The sequence below is a fragment of the Chlorocebus sabaeus genome, chromosome 7, assembly GCF_047675955.1.
Source record: "Chlorocebus sabaeus isolate Y175 chromosome 7, mChlSab1.0.hap1, whole genome shotgun sequence".
NCBI lineage: Eukaryota > Metazoa > Chordata > Mammalia > Primates > Cercopithecidae > Chlorocebus > Chlorocebus sabaeus.
Window position 1 is genome coordinate 56,302,633 of NC_132910.1, and position 19,386 is coordinate 56,322,018.

At 36.2% G+C, this 19,386-nt stretch overlaps 1 long non-coding RNA gene across 5 annotated transcripts in view; it reads left to right on the top strand.

The window, feature by feature from the left end:
• The window catches only part of LOC103236063 (uncharacterized), a 237,813-nt gene extending 225,861 nt beyond the window's left edge, over positions 1–11,952 (top strand). For all 5 annotated transcript variants that reach the window (XR_012093400.1, XR_012093403.1, XR_012093399.1 and 2 more), the window contains one exon: positions 11,175–11,952. This is a non-coding gene — a long non-coding RNA (uncharacterized lncRNA). The remainder of the gene's footprint in view (positions 1–11,174) is intronic.
• Positions 11,953–19,386: the final 7,434 nt, after the last annotated feature.

Genomic DNA, 19,386 nt, shown 5'->3' on the forward strand with positions numbered 1-19,386 from the left:
ACAGATTAACATAAAGCAACTGAACATTCCAGCAGACCTTTTGTAGATACCAACAAATTGATTCTAAAGGAACTAGAATAGCCAAACAATTCTGAAAAATAAGAACAAAACTGGAGAAATCACACTACCTGATTTTAGGACTTACTATAAAACTACATTAATCAAGACAGTGTGATACTGATGAAACATAGATATATAGATAGGTGAAACAGAATAGAGCCCAGAAATAAGCCCTTGCACATAGTCAATTGATGTGTAACAAATATATAAAAACAATTTAATGGGAAACGTTAGTCTTTTCAACAAATGGTGTTAAAATAACTGGATATATGTAGGCAATCTATTCCTCAATCTATTCTGTGCAAAAATTAGCACAGAATACATCACTGACCTCAAAACTATAAAACTTCCAGAAGAAAATGTAGGAGAAAATCTGCATGACCCTGTGCTTGATGAGATTTTAGAGACATCACCAAAAACACAATCTGTAAAAGAAAATATAAATAAATTGAATTCTATCAAAATTAAAATATTCCCTGCTAAATACACTGATCCAAGAGTAAAAAGACTGGAGGTAAATATTTGAAAATCACATTTCTGACAAAGATCTTCTATCTAGATTATAAAACAAATTCTCTGAACACAGCAGAAATAAAACAAACAACCCAATAAAACAAATTGCTGAAAGATCTGAAGAGGCACTTTACCAAACAGCGTATATGAATAGCTTATAAATACATGAAGAGACGGTTAATAAATAAACTGCAAATTAAAACTATGTGCTACCACCCACATCTATTAGAAGGATGGCGGTTGGAGGAAAATGGCACTACCAAGTCCCGACAAAGATACAGAATAACTGAAACCCTCATACATTGTTGGTGGGAATTGAAAATGGTACAGTCTCTTTGAAAGACAGTTTAGAGGTTTCATATAAAGTCAAACATATATGTACAATATGACTCCGCAATCTCACTTCTGTTTATTGACTAAAAAGAATTGGAAACTTCATGCAAAAATCTCTATATAGATATTTATAGCAGCTTTCTCATAATCATATGCATGCCCTTTAAATGGTAAATTTATACACAAAATGTGATACATACATACAATATAAAAAGAAACAAGGCCAGGCATGGTGGCTCATGCCTCTAATGCTAGCTCTTTAGGAGGCCAAAGCGGGCAGATCACCTGAGGTCAGGATTTGAGACCAGCCTGGCCAACATGGTGAAACCCCGTGTCTACTAAAAATACAAAATTAGCCGGTTGTGGCAGCAACCCAGCTACTCAGGAGACTGAGGAAGGAGAATCGCTTCCACCCAGGAGGCAGAGGTTGCAGTGAGCCGAGGCTGAGACTCTGTCTCAAAAAAAAGAAAGGAAAAGAAAAAATTTTCTGCATGGCTGAATCTTAAATGTATTTTACTAAGTGAAAGAAACCAGACCCCAAAGGCTACACATAACTTGAGTACATTTATATGGTACTCCGGAAAAAGCAAAAACAGATACATAGAAAATAGATTAATTGGAAAGATCAGTACTGAATTTTGACTACAAAGGGACAGCACAAGAAAATTGTGGGGGTGACGGAACTCTTCTGTAAGAAAATGTGGTGATAGATATCTGACTCTATGTCTTTGCCAAAAACTCTAAAAGTGTACACCAGAAAGAGTGAGATTTACCATACATAAATTTAAGAAATGAACCACAATGTCAGAGAAACTCAAGGAATGAAAACTATAAGGATGAATCTAACTGTATTAAACGTAAATTACATAACCACACTGAAGGAAGTCAGGAAGAAAGTTGACTTCAGTAACCTTGGGCAAAATACTTTCATACTGTAAGGCTGAAGAAGAAAGATCTATACAAAAACTAAACTGTAGTTGATAAATGTACCTTTCATGAGTATATCATTCAGCATTCATAAAATTACATGTATATTAGGCTTGAACAAATAAGTAAATATATTATAGATCATGATAACTAGATTGCTTACTGTCAAAGAAGAAGTTACAAAGAAAGAAGGAAGGTTGGTGTGAATACTGGGTTGCTAGAGTCAAAGTTATCAGTATGGTCTCATGGATTTTGTTTTAGATAGATTAGATAGAACAATGTTATAGATATGATAGATGTCAGAGATTTGTGTTCATGCCTGGGTATGTATACATAGGTATATTTCCTAGCTCTATTCACTGAAAAGAATTCAACACAGGGATATCTCCATGCAATGAGCAAAATTGGTGTCTAGATCTCTGGGCTTCTAAATACCATTTTCCAATATAAGCAATCAGGGTTCTTTGAAGAAGTCGTTGATTTCAAGGCTGGAAAAATACACGAACAACCTGAAGCATCCTGTACTAGAAAGTAAAGAGGTATGCAATAAAACAAGTTGTTTAATGATGAGGGTATCACTTCCCATTGACTTCTTATCACTAAAATCAGGAAAACTTGAGTAACAAAATAAATGATGATGGTATTATACTGTAACTGAGAAAATAAGTATCCATGAGTTGATACCATGATAAAAATAAGTGAATAAAGAAATCAGATAAAAGGAATGATACTTCCTTATAGAAAAATTTCAATTAATAAATGAAGGGAATGAGGAAAACAGAAAATCACAATTGGGACAGCATGGTAATAATTGATACAAGCAACATCCACCTGTGGATGCTAAAATTAGCAGTGAAAATTTAAACAAAGGCAAAATATTTATAGATTCTCAAAGTCTCTTCCTCCAAATATTTATTAATTACAAATGCTAAAACGATTAGTTTACAATGTAGTAAAGCACATATACCACTTTAGCCAACTGATCAAAATTATCATCATATGTATCCATATAACATTGTTTACTCCCTTATTTGACACCCTGAGAAGGCATGCAGCTCCTGTGGCATTCTTCCCCAAAATGCATAACCTTGATCTAATTATGAAAACATATCAGCACTTGGAACCAACCCAAATGCCCATCAATGATAGACAGAATAAAGAAAATGTGGCACATATATACCATGGAATACTATGCAGCCATAAAGAAGAATGAGTTTATATCCTTTGTCCGTGCATTGAAGCAATCGAAAAAAGACAAAGGAAAAAAAATCACAGAAAAGTGAGAATTAGAAACCACAAAGTAAGATGGTAGAAACAAGTTTAAATATCAGAAATCAAAAATGAATAAATGAACTGGACTCCCTTTCAAAGAAGAGAAGAATTCTCAGCTCAGGGAATAAATCCAGTCTTATGCTGTTTTCAAAGTGGCAAACCTAAAATACAAGCTCTTAAAAGGCTAAAAGTAAAAAGATGCAGATATACTGAGCAACTACCAATCAAAACAAAGCTAGGGTATCTGTTTAATTTTATGCCAAAAAACTCATAGAGATAAAAAAGGGAGTGGGAATCAAAAATTAATGATAAGGCTCAATATAGAAGACCTAGGTATTTAAAACTTGTAGCAACTTGTAAAATAGCTTAAAATTATAAAAAAAAAAAAAAAAAAAAAAAAAAAAAGCCACACTAGAGTTACAGAGAGAAATAGATACCCCAGCATTGTTTCAACACACCTTTTTATATTATTCTTACATAAAGGAGACCAAAAAAAAAAAAAAAAAAAAAATGATGACAATAAAAAGGTGGTGAGAATACTAGCTCGACTTAGAGGAAATACATAGATCTTTGGATCTGACAAATAGAAAATTCCCATTCTTCTCAGGCACACATGAACCATCTTTAAAACAGGTGAGGGGCAAATACTAGGTAATTCTCTACTAATTTCAAAGAATAGATATCATCCAGATTATGTACTCTGACTATGATGAAATTGCTACAAAACAAAAACAAAAGATATATTTTAAATCATATACTTTAAAGTTTTTTTTAAAAGTATTACTCAAAACTCATTAATAAAGAAGATGTCATACTGAAATAAGAATTTTGAACTGAACACTAATAAAATCACTTCATATTAAAACTTTGCAACACAATACAAGTAAATCTTTGAGGGAAATTTTTGTCTTAAATGTTTTACATGCAAGAAGCTATAAACAAATTGCAAACCAAAAAAAGCAAACAAACAAAAACAAACAAACCAACTATTTTTAAAAGTTAGTAACAACAGATTACATCCAGATCAATGATGAGACACAGGTAGTGAGAGAGAAAAAAGAAGTCTCAAAAAAGAAAAATTTGGCCATTATTTTTATTTTTTGAAAAAAAAAAAAAAATTGAGTATAGAATTTTGGAAGCACAGATTTGTAAACAAAGGCTGAAGACAGCTCGGTTGTAGAGATGGGAACCTCTGAGAGAGGGAAGCCCTCACTTGTAGCTCTTTAGGACTGAGAAAATAATCAACCGCCGCCATGGAAGGGCACAAGAGAAAGGTACACGTTCTTAAGCGAGATTCAGGCCTCAGCCCGGTAGGTAAGAAGGTGAAAGGAGCTTTCTGTGAAGAAACTGAGGGTATGGGAAGCTTTGTTTATCATGATACAGAGGTCCCAGAAGAAGGAAAGAAAAGAGTTGGAAGGGCGTAAAGAAGTGGGAAAGCGAGTCTGGGAAAAACTGCGTGATATTACTAGTATTAATAGTAGGAGAATGAGCGCACATGAGAGGAACAGACATGAGGCTTTCTTGTGGACTTTGGTTAAGAAAAAGAAAATGTGAGGAACAAGGTGTTTTATGTCCCTAAGACTCTGAAGGAAACCTAGGAGGAATGGTGTATTAATGCTCCCGCAGGCTAAAGATCCTGACATACTATAACCTTGTTGATTTTTAGCAAAATGTAGCCCTTGGCCAAAGTTCCAACAGAACAGTGTTACAAAATAATTAAGAACTTTCTGAAGTCCTTCTGGCAAAAAGCAGCAAATCACAGGACTCTGGTGACTCTTAGAATCAACTAAGAACTGATTTGGTCACATGTCAGTGGAAATCCACCACTGTTCAGGCGACAGTTTTACTGGTTTCCAGGACATTTTCCTGGTATGAATCGCTGGCAACAGCGGATTTTGGCCTCAGTTGATGGAGGCAGTTCAGTTTGTTTCAAAACTTAACAGTTGTGTGACCTAGTCTGAAATATTTAAAATTTCTTAGTTTTTACCCCTTTATACTTAAAATTATAAAATGGACACAGGGTCCTTGCGATGACTGCTGATAACACAGAATAGTGCCTAGCCTTGAAGGTACCTGCTACATAGGTGGTAGTTCATAAGTTGTAACTCATCATTAGTATTAACACTTGTTGCAGATTATCACTTATCCACAAGTTACAAGCATGCTTAAGTGCTTTAAAAATCACTAGTTCTTTAGCACACAAGTACATGACAACCACTACCCCTTAGCTAGAGTCTACCAGATCAAGGATTTCACTTGCTTTACTGCATCCTGTTGATCAGGTCCAGCTTCCACTTCAAAGTTACCTCACGTCCACATTGATACTGCCGCCATCTCTCCCAAGGGATGCGGGGAGGGACAGTGGGACAGTCAGCAGCCTTTTATGCTGCCCTTTATATGCTTGCTCTAATTCTTTTATGCTCTGCTCTGCTTGCGTCTCTTTTATCCAGCTCTTGATTCATTCATTTATCAAACATTTATTGAGTGCCCATGTACTAGGTTGGACACTAGGGATACAAAGTTGACAAAGGCATAGTCATGTCTGTAAGAATATCACAGTCCAGTGGGAGAAGGAGATGTGAGCAGATAACTGCAGTACAATTAGTTAAGTGCTAATGGAAGGTTTCCATGGCACTTTCGGGAGCAACTAACACTTCTGGGGCAGACAGAGAAAGTCTCACAGAGGTATCTGAGCAACTTTTAGAAAGGTGGGTAAGGGGATTACCAATCCAGGAGATGGAGGTGAGGATAGGGAAGGAAAAGAGAAAGAGAAGAAAACTACCAGAGACTGAAGCACTGAGCAGAGATGGGGTGGATGGGTTCCACTAGAGAAAAGCATGGGCATTTAACTTCACTGCAGGATTTTAGGGGGAGGTTTAAGAAAAAAAAAAAATTAAATTCAGGAAAAAAAATGAAATAATATTTCTCTAGGATATTTTGCTTAAATTAGAAGAAAAACATTCCATAAGATTGCCCAAGAACATACACGTTCACCATAATTTCCACTGGAAAATTGAAATGTTTTAGATTAATGTCACACTTTATAGAAATGCAGTGGTGAACAAAAATTATCAAGGAATCTTTAGGCATCATTTGGGAAAGGTTTAGTTTAGCTTGCATAAAACATATTTTTATTCTTTTTCTGCCTTCTTTGGTGCAATATGTAGACTGCACTAGACTCTCTCATGAGTGTCATTGTAATGAAAAGAAAAAAGATGACCATGGCAACCCAATGTCCCCCATTTACATCTGCAATGCCTTTACATTTCTTTTAGCTTTTGAAAAATAAAAATAAAAAGTTTAAAAGACTTTTACCACCTCTTTTGCCCCCATCAAAAAGAAACATGGCAAAGTAGGTCCAACCCAATGAGAAACAGCAAAAACACAACTTTCTCCCTTTCACGTTCACTCACAAAACCACTGGGTTACACAGGAGTTGCTGGGAAAAGCTTCTCTCAAGAGTTATTGAGCAGAAACTTCTAACCCTAGGCCCTGAAAGGTAACCATACTATAAAATAAAACAGAGAAAAATATCCTAAGACTGATAAGGAGCAGGAAGAACATGTTAATTGTGGTGAAAAATGACCCAAAACATAAGTTTTGACTAATTTTTCAGTTTTCTTCCTTGTCCCTAGATCCTCTCCCTAGCTCTTACAACAAATACCCAGTTCCTGTGGGTTTGTATCATCTCTTTATTCCTGAAGAAACAGATCTGGAAGAAGGCAGAAATTCTGTAAGCCCAAAAATTCTTCAGGGTTCCTGGTAGGTTGATATTATATTCCAGACCAAGAAAATAAGAAAAGAAAGGCAGGATAAATTTTGTATTATTTTCTCACAAATATTTACAGGTCAAACACCCTACCGCTTAGGGCTATCGTGTGTCAGCAGTGTTAGCTTGGATTTGTTTCATCTTGGTTAGAAAGCTGGTGTCAGCAGTTCTACAGAATATTAGAAATGTGCTTGTTTCCCAGATACAAAGACTATACACACATGGTGTCTTTTTGTCCTGTGGAGTTTTATTCTAACATTTACATTGAGAGAAAGATGGACCCTATTTAGATTCTAAATCGTTAGTACAAGAAGATGTTTTAGAGATCATCTAATGAATGAGACCACTCATTTTTATGTGTAAATTGAAGCACTTTAACTTGGTATCTAATATTGTGGGACAGTAAACAGTTTAATTTTAACATGTGTAATCTACAAGAGTTTCAGTATCTTTAAGAAGAAGAGGAGGGGATATTTTAATTACTGTAAAGCAACTCATAATCATAAAACAAATATTTTCATACTGTTTTGTATATAACACTAAAGTCTTTTTATCTCCATCAGCCTCAACCATGTGGTACCATTTTGCATGCAGACCACTCAGGCTGAGGAGCATTAAATTTAATTTGTGCTAAAGTTGAAGGTGGAAAAGCGTGAAATTAACTTGATGCATTTTTATGGCATTTTCTGTCTCCTAGCTTCTCTGAGCCTTTCCAATCCAGAATGATTTGATTGGCTGTGTCAGGATCTCCTCATCCCTGGAACTTCCCTCTACTCTCTGTTCAGTGAAACTCTGAGGTCTGTGTATGTGTAGCCCATTCTTCCTTACCTCACGGGCAACCCAGCTGAAGAAAACGCTGATTTATTTGGCTTGGTATTCACTTTGGCCAAGCTTCAGTCTGTGCTCAAGGTTCACTCTTCTTGGTGATTCATCCCTTTCAGGAATATGTGTGTGAACAGCAAAAGATGAGTCAACTCATTCAAGAAATCATTCAGCATGGTCCAAATAGCTTGCAAAGATTTCGAGAGAAAGCTAAACATTTTATAAGGCTATACGGTAAATAGCAACTTTCCAGCAATCAGTTGCTAGTATAACACCTACAAACTTTCAAGTTTTTTACAGATATGCCTCAATCTCTGGGAATAAAGCTGAGATATTCCATATTGTATTCATCAAGGAAGCACTTCTACACAGTTTTAAAAAACCCATAGAGCAAGAGCTGATTGAAGGCACTTATGTTTAGAAAGAGAGAGACAGATGGAAATGAGACTGTGGGTTGCCTACTGTAGATTTCATTTAGTGACCATTTGTTAAGTGTTATAAAAAAATGTCTATACCAGGAAATGTAAGCACTCCTATCCTATTATTGTATGTCTAGGAAGACATTGCTATCAATTCTGTTCATCTTCTGATATGATCATTCAAATAGTATTATTTAAATAACATGGTTGCACAGAGATTTTGGAGTTTTGTGTGGATAGATTTGCAATGGGGTGTATTTGCAATACTGAAGAGGATGATAAAAACAAAAATGAAATGTATGAATATCACAAATTGAGAATTTTACCTTATTACGTTAGTATTTAAAAGGTAATGGTAAATGAATATTTTGTGCGTGTTTACAGAAGTAACCATGTAGTAATTTTGTAAAGGTACCTATTTAAAATTTATTGTGTTCATGACCATGTGTCTTTTCCAGTACTGGCGAGTTTGCCTTTAAAGAAACTCTTTTACCCCACTAAACAATTTTTTTTTTTTTCAGGAGAACATGTTTTTTACCCTAAATAGGACTTGTACTCCACTTGCCAATACCCAACACAAACCAAATCTTCTGCATTAATTGATTCTGTCTGCTATACAGGGACATTTCCACAGGTGTTGGGCTCTAGCGGTGCAAGTGTTATGCAACATCATGCATTCATATCTGATACACGTAAACAAATAAGTTTATATGGGCTTATGCCTGGATTCTACCAAACTTATAAATAAAGGCTTTCCTGTTTCTAAAAGGACTGTAGAAAAAAAAATCAAATGATTCTGTCTCGTGGCAAGGCCTTTCAAAGAAAGATTAAAGGACCTCATAATAAACCTATAATTTGGGAGAATAAGATCAGTACCTTTCCATTAATATTGGAAATATTGAGAACACCAATAACATGGAGAGAAAAAGTAGAAATAAGAGAATATTTATGTGTTGAGAAAGAAGGGGTAGACTTATTTGTCCTTTAAAAGAATACTTTAATAAGAAACTTACAAGATAAGATTTTTTTTATCCTCATTGAACAAATGAGAAAACTGAGGATCTGCAAAATAGTTATACAAGTAGAATGTAGCAGAACTAAGATGGAACCCAGTTCTAACAATCTTCAGAACTTAATCCTTGTAAGCTTAAGGAAAGTATCTCAGAAAGGGTGACATCTATGTTAAAGTTTGAAGAAAAAATTAAAGGCTGATTTATGAACACCTAGGTAAACATTGGAGAAAAAGCATTCTAGACAGAGGGTGAGTAATTACAATTATAGCTATAGTTTATAGCATTTACTCTGTTAGACACCTAATGTACAAAGTACATAACTATTAAATAAACACATATTGAATCTCCCAACAATCTAACAAAGTAAGTAACATTACTTTCCTCTGAAAGAAGACAAAATGAAGGCCAGGTAAGGTTTCAGTAATCCACTATAGTTATGACATGTCAGAGCCTGACTTGAAGCCAAGTCTGAAGGATCCCCAAAGTCTGTGCCCTGTCTAAATTCTTAGGGTCACTAGCATAGCAGGATCAGAGGTGATGGGAGGAAAACTGGTAGAATTGAGGCTGTTGAGTAGAACAGAGTCCAGGTCACAAAAAACTGTGATAACAAAGCTAGGGTGTTTATGACTTATTCTTGACTAATGAGAAGTATTTGAAAGATATTAAATGAAGACATGACATGATCATATTTGTGTTTTAAGGTCATTCCGGGTAAGGGATAAATTGGAGAGACTCACTCAAATTATGAGGCAGAGACCTGTTAGTAGACAATTTAAATCACCCAAAGCAATAAATGCTATTTAGTTAAGTAGCCATGGAATTGGCATAGACAAGGAGGGTTCTAAATGTACTGAAGAGGTAAAATGACAAGGTAGGGAGACCAGCAGATTTTCTTGCCAAGAAAGAACTCTATAGTGATTCCAGGTCTCTGATTTGGTTAGTGGAAAAATCAAAGACAATAATGGAGATTAAAGATATACAGTAGTCATTAGGAAGTAAATAAATAATATCTAACAAATATCTAATTATCAGCCTAGGTTCAAAATTCATGCAAAAGTTTTGTTGCAGTGAAGATTAGAATACATTTGGAGAACATATGAGAAAGCAAATTGAATTGAAATCACAATATAGGGCCTGGCACAGTGGCTCACGCCTGTAATCCCAGCACTTTGGAAGGCCAAGGAGGGCAGATCACCTGAGGTCAGGAGTTCAAGACCAGCCTGGCCAACATGGTGAAACCCCATCTCTATTAAAAATACAAAAATGTTGCCAGGCGTGGTGGTGGGCACCTGTAATCCCAGCTACTTAGGAAGCTGAAAAGGAAGATTGCTTGAATCTGTGAGGCGGAGGTTGCAGTCAGCCAAGATTGTGTCACTGCCCTCCAGCATGGGTGACAGAAACTCCATCTAAAAAAAAAAAAAAAAAAAAAAAAGAAAGAAATTACAATATAGGTGATTTTTTGTATTTACAGGCATTTTATTTGTTTTTATGTTTAATTTTGTCTACTTCACATCCCTAAAGCATACATTTCTTCACAGCAAGGATTTTATATTCTTGTTACCACTCAAATCTCAGCACATAGAATAGTCCCCAGCATAGACTAAGAACTCAGTAAATATGTGTGGGATGGATGACTGTGCATTGCATATGCTTGAGATCCTGACTAGAGGAATCCTCATAGTTTATGCAGCATCTTCAGCCAAGTGTTAATGTGCTGTTTGTTTCCTGTCCTGACGAATGAAATTGGGTTTATTTCTGACATTCTGACAAATAAGAAATGTAATAACAAAACTCTCTGAACTCTAGTGCTACTTCTTCCTTCAAATAATGAGTACCAAATAAATTTTCATATTAGGTACTCTTCAAACTCCCTAGAAAAATCAGTAATACAAAGTGATGACACTAAGGTTAGATTATTGATTCATCAATTAATATTCTTTTAACTTTTCTGACAAGAGATGGTCTCTTCAAGGCCACTTATAACCACCTAATCTCTAATCCTTTTCCTAATCTTTATTCTCCTTGTTGTTTCATTTAACCTTGAAGAACACCCAGCATGGCCAGGGTCCCAAACCCTCCAATTCAATCTGCTCTAATGGAGTCAAGCTGAAGGTAAAGACAAGATCAGAAGCAGCAAGTCTAATCTGCCTATATGGGAGCAAAGTCAGCAAACAGGAACCAGCTCAGAGACCAAGAAAACCAAACAAGTTTGTTAAACCACATCAGAACATCAGACAGAGAACAAGAAGTTGGTTCCAAGATGAGAAATACAAGAGAGAAGCAGATTGTGGAAGGGAAGAGAGGATGTTCCATGTTCATATTCACCTGATTGTACTTAGAGCCTCACCCCTCCTTTTACTCAGGTCCATCTCAGCAGGGACCTTCTGGAAAAGCTTTTCGTTCTGTGCACTTTCTTTCTCTGGCTTTCTTTGTCTCTAGATTTTCCTTGTTCTGTGCCTGATCTGTCATAATACTCCGAGGTTTTATTCTGATCCCTCTGCATTCCCCCCTGAAAATTATTTTCTTACAATTTCAGATATCCTATAATACTAATTATGGCTAAGTGCCTCTTTGTTTCTATGTGGATCTTTTCTTGAATCCTTGTTTCATATCATTAACTGCATACAACATATCTCTACTTCAAAATGATACTGCAATTTCAAACCCAACTGTATGAAAATATTTTTATTGATATTTTAAAAACGCATTTCCATTGATAATACCAATATCTGAGTACTCCTCACCTTGTGTTCAGATTACTGCAATGTATTCCTATCAGGTAATTCTTCCTTCAATCTTCTGTACCTCAAATCCAACTTATTAATATATTCAAATTTAAAAGAATTAAATTCCATTTGTAGCATATTATTCCTCTGATTGAAAGAAAAAAAGTCTTATTTTTTTGTTACAATAAAATTTCTTAACTTAAAATCAGTTGAGAACTCTTGCTGTGTTTGAGGTTACAAAAATGCTTAACTAGAGACTGTAACAACACTATTCAGCCAACAACAGGGGTTATTTTTAGAATCCTACTTACCATTAGAAGTCTAAATTTGAACCTGGTCTTGCAGGTTACTATGAGGACATATTTGTCATTGTTGGAGAAAGCAACATATTATATTTAACAGTTTGTTTTCCTAGTTTGTTATTTCAGGTATGTAGGTATAATATGCAATTGTATTCCTGCCCCGCCCTTGAAAATCTAGTGGATGAGCCTAGAAAGAAACCTGAGTAATCTGATAAGACACGAATAGAGACAGAAGCTTCAGCAATTGTGGTGGCAACAGCCACAATGGAGTCTATGAGGTAAAGTTTGAAGATCTACTAACAAATTTAAGTTAGAAGATTGAGGAATAAAGTCTATATTCATTAACCCATCATTACTAACCCTTCATACAGTTCATCAAACATTCTTTGCTCATGCTTTTAAGATGGAATACCATGCACTGCCTCCCCTTTCCCACTTCACCCGACCTGCACATCACATACCCTGACTGCTCTGGATCTTTCTGCAAATCCCAAGTACTCAACCTTCTATAAACTTCTACTCCCTATATGTTTCTCCTAACTCCTAAGGCACATTTTTATCTATCTCAGTCATTTGGAAGTTAACATTCCCAATTTTATTCGGCCTTTTAAGCTTCTTAATGTTATAAACACCACATACAATAGCTCTTCTAGATTGTGATCTTGTTGAGTTACAGTACCATGGCTTACTGATCTCTCTTAGTGAAGAGGGGATGTCCCCAACATGTTAAATACCCAGATGAAGTGAGTTAAAGTTATGTTCCCAATGTTTGTTTCTTATGGGTGTTACCTGAAAAAGGATTTAGCATTAAAATAAGTCTGGGCGGTTTTTACAAAGTTAAGCATCTTTCTTTACTTCAATGCTTATCAGAGCCTTTAATATACTATTAAATATGGTTAATATCTAAAAATGAATAATAATGAAGAGTTGACCATATTTATTGACCTTTTATTTCAAGAATATCTTACACAGCTAGTGTTACATAATAGATACTTTTGAAAATCCTGGCTTAAAAGCTAGTCCTCAATCAACTATCTACATATATATTATTTGTATGGAGTATATAATTCCAATTTTTCATATGTATTCAAAAGGCTAGTTTTACCTTGACATCCCCACTCCAACTCTGGAAAATTGTTCAGATTCTACAAAACTCCTATCTGATACACACATTTCCTGCTCACTCAGTCTTTAGAGATAAAAATTCAGGTCTCTTTTACAAAGTATAGTGATGGACTGATCTCCACGTCCATTGATAAAAGATCCAGAGTGAACAGCTTTATATCAAAACATAAAATATTAAGATTCCAGTTATTAACTGGAATGTGTTAAGGAGGCAGATGAGAGATAGAATCTTTGGCTCTGAAGAGCATCTGACTTTTCATGGCTAAAAATGGTTTTGTCATCTGTGAGGTGGACCTTAACAGGCTTTCTTAGGTTGTAAGCATCCTGTGGACAGACACAACAGCTCTCTTAGTTTTACAAAGTATCTTAAGAGAACATCATCTAAAAATATTGATAGCAACAGTGAACAGAATGCTTTTTGTTCCCTCCTTCACAGAGATGCTGTGAAAATTAATGACAGGCAGTCTGATAAGTTTCTTGAGTTCCTTTGGGTAAGATCATATAAAATATAAAGTACTTGCATATAATAATGTTTTTGTCTACGTCTGTAAGCATTTGTAAATTATATGACCTTAAAATGCATGGTCAGTGAAGCACTAACTTCTTTGAGAGGCAGACAGATAAAGTTTATGATTGGAATGTGTGTCTGAACATGAAGAAGCTACTTAGACTGGGTCCAGTGGGTCATTGACTTAGTAGTTCTGCTTTTCATTATTTACAGATATCAAAGTAATCTAAATTTCGGCATATCACCTTCAGGGTCAACAATAAGGAGGATGGCCAGTCCCAGAAACACTCCCATTATTATCTTAGCTGACCTGCAAGTAACTACATTGAGAAAAACTCTATCTAATTTGTGATAATGCCATGGAATTAAGGTTTCCATTAGTACTCTCAGACATTGTGGAGTATTTTCCTCAAATACTGTCACCTTCATTTTATCTAATTGAATTTCTCACTTTTGAAGCCAGAGTTTCTTTTATCAATACTGTTATTAGCATTTGCATTCCTATTTTTAACTCTCATTTCAAGGCATGCCTTGAAAACATTTTGTTGAAAGCAGTTATTTGCCATGTTTAGTGTGTTGCAGTTTGGCAAAATTGAACAAATACCTCTACTGCATTAGTAACATAAGAACAAAAATGTATTTTATCACTTTGAGTATGTAAACACTCAGAGAACAGAAAATCAAATAATAGAAGGAAGAGGAGACATAGTCTAATGGACTCAGCAGAGAATTAGGAGCCAGAAATATCTCAGCTCTAACCTTGACTCCGATACAGGGTTCTATGTCCTTGGGTCTGTTCTTTTCTCTTTATGGAAAAGAAGAACTGAAAAAAAAGTACTTCATTGTGGTAGAAATGGGGAATGGTAGTTGGAAGAATCACAGACATCTCAGTATGATTTAAAGCAAGATTTTTACCTTAACTGTAACAATGTTATATTCCTATCAATTTCTGTCACAAATTTGACGCTCTGTTCATGCTGCCATAATTCTATTTGTTTTGTCTCTATATCCTTTGAACTTGAATGCTTTCCAGGTATAAATAAGTCACTGGAAAGACCTAATTAAACAGCCTTATCCTTTATTCTTGTTATGACAATGGTATGCAGTTATATATTCTTTAAGGAGATAACCAGTTCAGGCAACAGATTATACCTGCCTTGTGGTGTCAAGTTTTTCTTAGGGTTTGACCAGGTTGAATATATTCTATTACACACAATCACCATCTGTGATGTTTGGACAGAAAATAGAACACATAGTACCTCACCAGAATCTTGTATAAACTTGTTATTTTAATTAGTTAGAGACCATTTGTGTGCGGGCTTACACATCACCTCATGAAAAACAATTATCTCCTCACGTCAGCAAAACATTCCAAAACGCAACTTGAAGGCAGGAACCGCGTGCTTCTCCTCTGTATTTCCAGCATCTAACAATGTTTTGCTAAAAAGAGTGGCCAAATAAGTGTTTATTAAATTGACCTGCATAAGATTAAGTTTCTCTGCCTAACTGTATAATTAATAATACTTATCAGAGCACCAGTAAAGGGAAAACTAATGGGTAAAAACAAGAATGAAGCTCCCTTGAGGTTCATATTCACAGATGCACCTGGTGCTACCTTAGCCACCACCTCCTCCTCCCTCTCAGCACAAATGGGCACAGAGTGGATGGCAGTGAGGACTCTGCTATCAGGGAACCCTTCTCCAAATGTAGTATCTTGGTGTTCTTGACAAACTGCAGTGTAGTACATGTCTCCTTCTCTTCTGTCTCCACTTCTCCTATGGGCCTAACTAAATTAGGAAGTATCTCCTCTTCCTGCAAAAATGGGCTTCTCAAAATTTCTCTGTGCAGTAGTAGCAAATGTCCCTCAACTACTTCAATCTTTCTTTACCTTGCAAGTTCACACTACCAACCCTCCACTGTCCCCAAGCTAAATGGACAGATTGCTGCCTCCCCCAGAGTCTTCCTGTAGCCAGTTAGACCCTTTCTGTTGGAAGGCTTCCTCTGCAATGGAAAAGATGCAATTTGAGTAAATCACTACAGTTACTGCCCTAAAAGTATCCTTTTATTTGGGTTTTTGCATAAAGACACCACCATATCTTTGGAAGATAAAATATGTACATACTTCCAAATTAAATTCCTTTTAAAATTCATGAGGTTCTTGGGGTTCTATATATAAACTGGAACTATTAGGGAATAGACTTTCTTCCCAGAATATTCCTTTGTTGGACCTCTTTCCTTCCCTGTCTCACTCAAATGAGACAAAGGCAAAATGTTACTGTCTCCCAAGGAGCTTGGTTTTACCAAATGTGCAAGTGGAAAGCCCCACACAAAGCTTCCTTTCCCAGACAGAAAGGGAAGTACAATGTTATTAATACTTTTAACAGGAAGTAAATCTGTTTGGGGACTTAACTGCTGTATACCAGCAATGAAAATATGGGGGTTCTAGAACAGGCCAGGGCAATTTCTTAGTCTTTTGCCAAGCCAAAGTCTCTCAATATGCAGTAAGTTTAGAGGGACATGGGGATAAAATAAATCAGAGACTCCTACCTGTGCCAGATGGTAATAGATGGTAGATGGTAATCTGACGTAGTTAGAGAATTCCCCCCATCTAGTTATGCAGCTTGGTGTTGACTTCAGTGTTAATAAATTGAGGGTGGAAGAAACAAGAATAGACAGGAGCTCTAAGCTTACTGGGTAAAGGGGAACAGATTAAAAGAGACAGCATTTCCCTTTGAAAACTCTTGATATAATGGACTCCAACCATATATTCTCTGGAAGAGCTTTGACATTTCCCCTTTCTCCTCATACTTTGACAAGGGAATTCTTTTATTTTCTGCCTGAGCTCTTAGAAAGATGGCTATATAAGAAAGCAACAAATGGAATATATATGGCACACGCTTTTCACTTAGCCTGGGACAAGTGATTGATCAAATTTCTAAAAATGAGAATATGGGGTACTTTAGGTATAATTCCAACCTACTAACATGGTAATATAGATAGAAAAGTAAATATATGTAATAGCAACAGAGAGTAAACCTAAAATGCTCACAAACCATTAAGCATATATGGACCAACAGAGAGATCAAGAGCCCAAAGGAAGCAGAAATTCAAAACCATTGCTTTCATATCATCTATAACATTCAAAACACAAGGTTACATAAAACTAGAAGTATGATAAAAATTAGCAAATGGCACTAATCACAGTATGATAGGCCACTGAAATACTGTGTAAAGTTTCAACATCTTATTACAGGAAAAATATCAAAGAGTTGAAAGGTACAGAAATGACAACAAAATGATAAATGTATGTATGTTTATAACTGTGAAAAAAAATGTAGAAAAAAATAGGTTTTTTTCATTAGAAAGGAAGAGATTAGAAGAGATAATTATTGAGGTGTCTAAAACTCTGATGTCTACTGAGAAAGGAGAGACAGGAAATGGCTTAAAAGCAAAAGAGAACATGAGCAGAAAGGAACAAAAGACTGCATTAAAGGGAATTCAGAAGCAGTGTATTTGCAGAGTGTAATTACTATGGTCTGCAGAAAAGGCTACTGATATCAGATGGGCAATATTCAAACCCTGAGTGTATTTTTACAATGAGTCAGATGAGGGTTTTGTTTGTTTGTTTTCGTTTGCTATTTGTTTTGTTTATGGCTGTGAGAGGTGGGAGTAGGGGGGAGTAGGGGGGACTCGGTGGGGAGGGTAGTGGGTCGGAGGTGGGAGAGAGGATACTCTATCAGGCACAGAACCTACATACAGGGATTGATTCGTCAGGACGACATGGCTGCTTTCCTTCCTGAAACGCGAGCTGCTCTCTCTCATTAAGTTAACACACTGATCTGGCAGAGCCACATCCTGGAATCCTAAAAACATCAGCTTCCATCTAAACTTTTCATTTCTTATATGCTTAATTTGGCTTAGTCAGCTTGATGGCAAGTTTGCAATATTATAAATATGCATATGGCCTGGTATCTGCCACCCATCTGATCCTGACTTAGTTGCCTATAGGAAAAAGCATAAGCCAGATAGGATGTGCCGGTGGGCAAAGCTCCAGGTTTGGAGTTCAGGTTCAGTCTTGATAAATATCAGATAATACTGACTGCTTATCTAAACTGCTCAGTCCCATAAAGCCTGTGACCTTTCTTCAATCACCTGACTAGGTCTCATTCGCTCAGGGTAGAGGAGAAATTTTAAAAGCAATCTATACAAGCCACAGTTTTACCATAATTTTGCCTACTACTGTTGTAAAATATTTTGACACTCCAATGTCTCATCATTCAGGGTCAAACCAACACTTACTATTCTCCATGAAAATATATGCCCCTACATTACCCTGTCCCCAAAAATCAAAGGCATAGAAATTCAGAAAATAGCCTTCCCACCGTGGGTGCTTGTGTCACATCAGTGCAGCCATAGGTTGGCAGTATCACAACAAAAAGTCTTTCTCCCCTCAAACTAAGGCAACCCTCCTGCAGCCACAAGATATTGCTTCGCTAATTTTCTTCTAAAATGTCAACCTCATTTTTCCTTCAACCTGTAAATGTTTTAAAATACCTCCCAAAAAAACTCCTCCTGTAGTAACAACTATATCCCATCCCTTTAAAAAACTTCTCTCTGTGGCAAAATAAATAAATAATTCATAAAATTTTTTAAAAATAAAAGGAACAAACTCACAGACTCTGCTTCTTCAAAGTCCCCAGCACTCATTTAGGCCCCAGCCTCTATTCAAGATTTAGTTTGAACATCATTTGTGGTGTACCTTCTCAATGCAATCCTCTCCATCCAACACGAGTCATGGCTAAGCATATTTTGGACTACATGCCCAAAGCATTTTGTAACAGTATCCATTAGAGTTTATATTACATGTGATCTCTGTATGGTTTGTGAGACTGCCTTTCCTATTCAATTCTGAACTTCATAAGGTCAGAAATGATGTCTTATCATTTTGGCCTCCCTTCGTAGAATGACTGGTACATAATAGATATTCAATAAATGTTTATCAAAATCAAGAAAGTTGTGTTAACTGTTCCCAATAAGGGTGGCTGCTGATGGTTAGGAAAGAGAGCCTACTGGTACTAAGGTCTCAATATTTGTACCCCTACATTCATATGTGGAAACAGTTCCAATGTGAAGATACTTGGACATGGGGCCTTTGGAAGATGTTCAAGTCAAGGGCAGAGTCCTCATGAATGGGATTACTGACTCTATAAGAGATCCTAAGGAAACTCTTTCCCTTTCTACCACATGAGGACATAGCAAGGTGCTGTCTATGAAGCCAGAAGAAAGTCCTCACCAGACACCAAATCTGCTGGCAGCTCCAGCTTGGACTTCCCCACCTCCAGAACTGTGAAAAATATATCTCTGTTGTTTATAAGCTACCCAGTCTATGGCATCTTGTTATAGCATCCTGAAAGGACTAAGACACCAGGCGATTACTTTTACCATGAAAATCAAGAAGAAAGTGAGATTGGACAACGTTTTCTAAGGTAGTTAGGAAAATTACCATGAATTTAAGCCAGTAGAAAAAAGTTTTTAATCCATACTCACCCTCCCCCACCAAAAAAAGTGCAAAAATTCAAGTTTTTGAGCAAATGCTT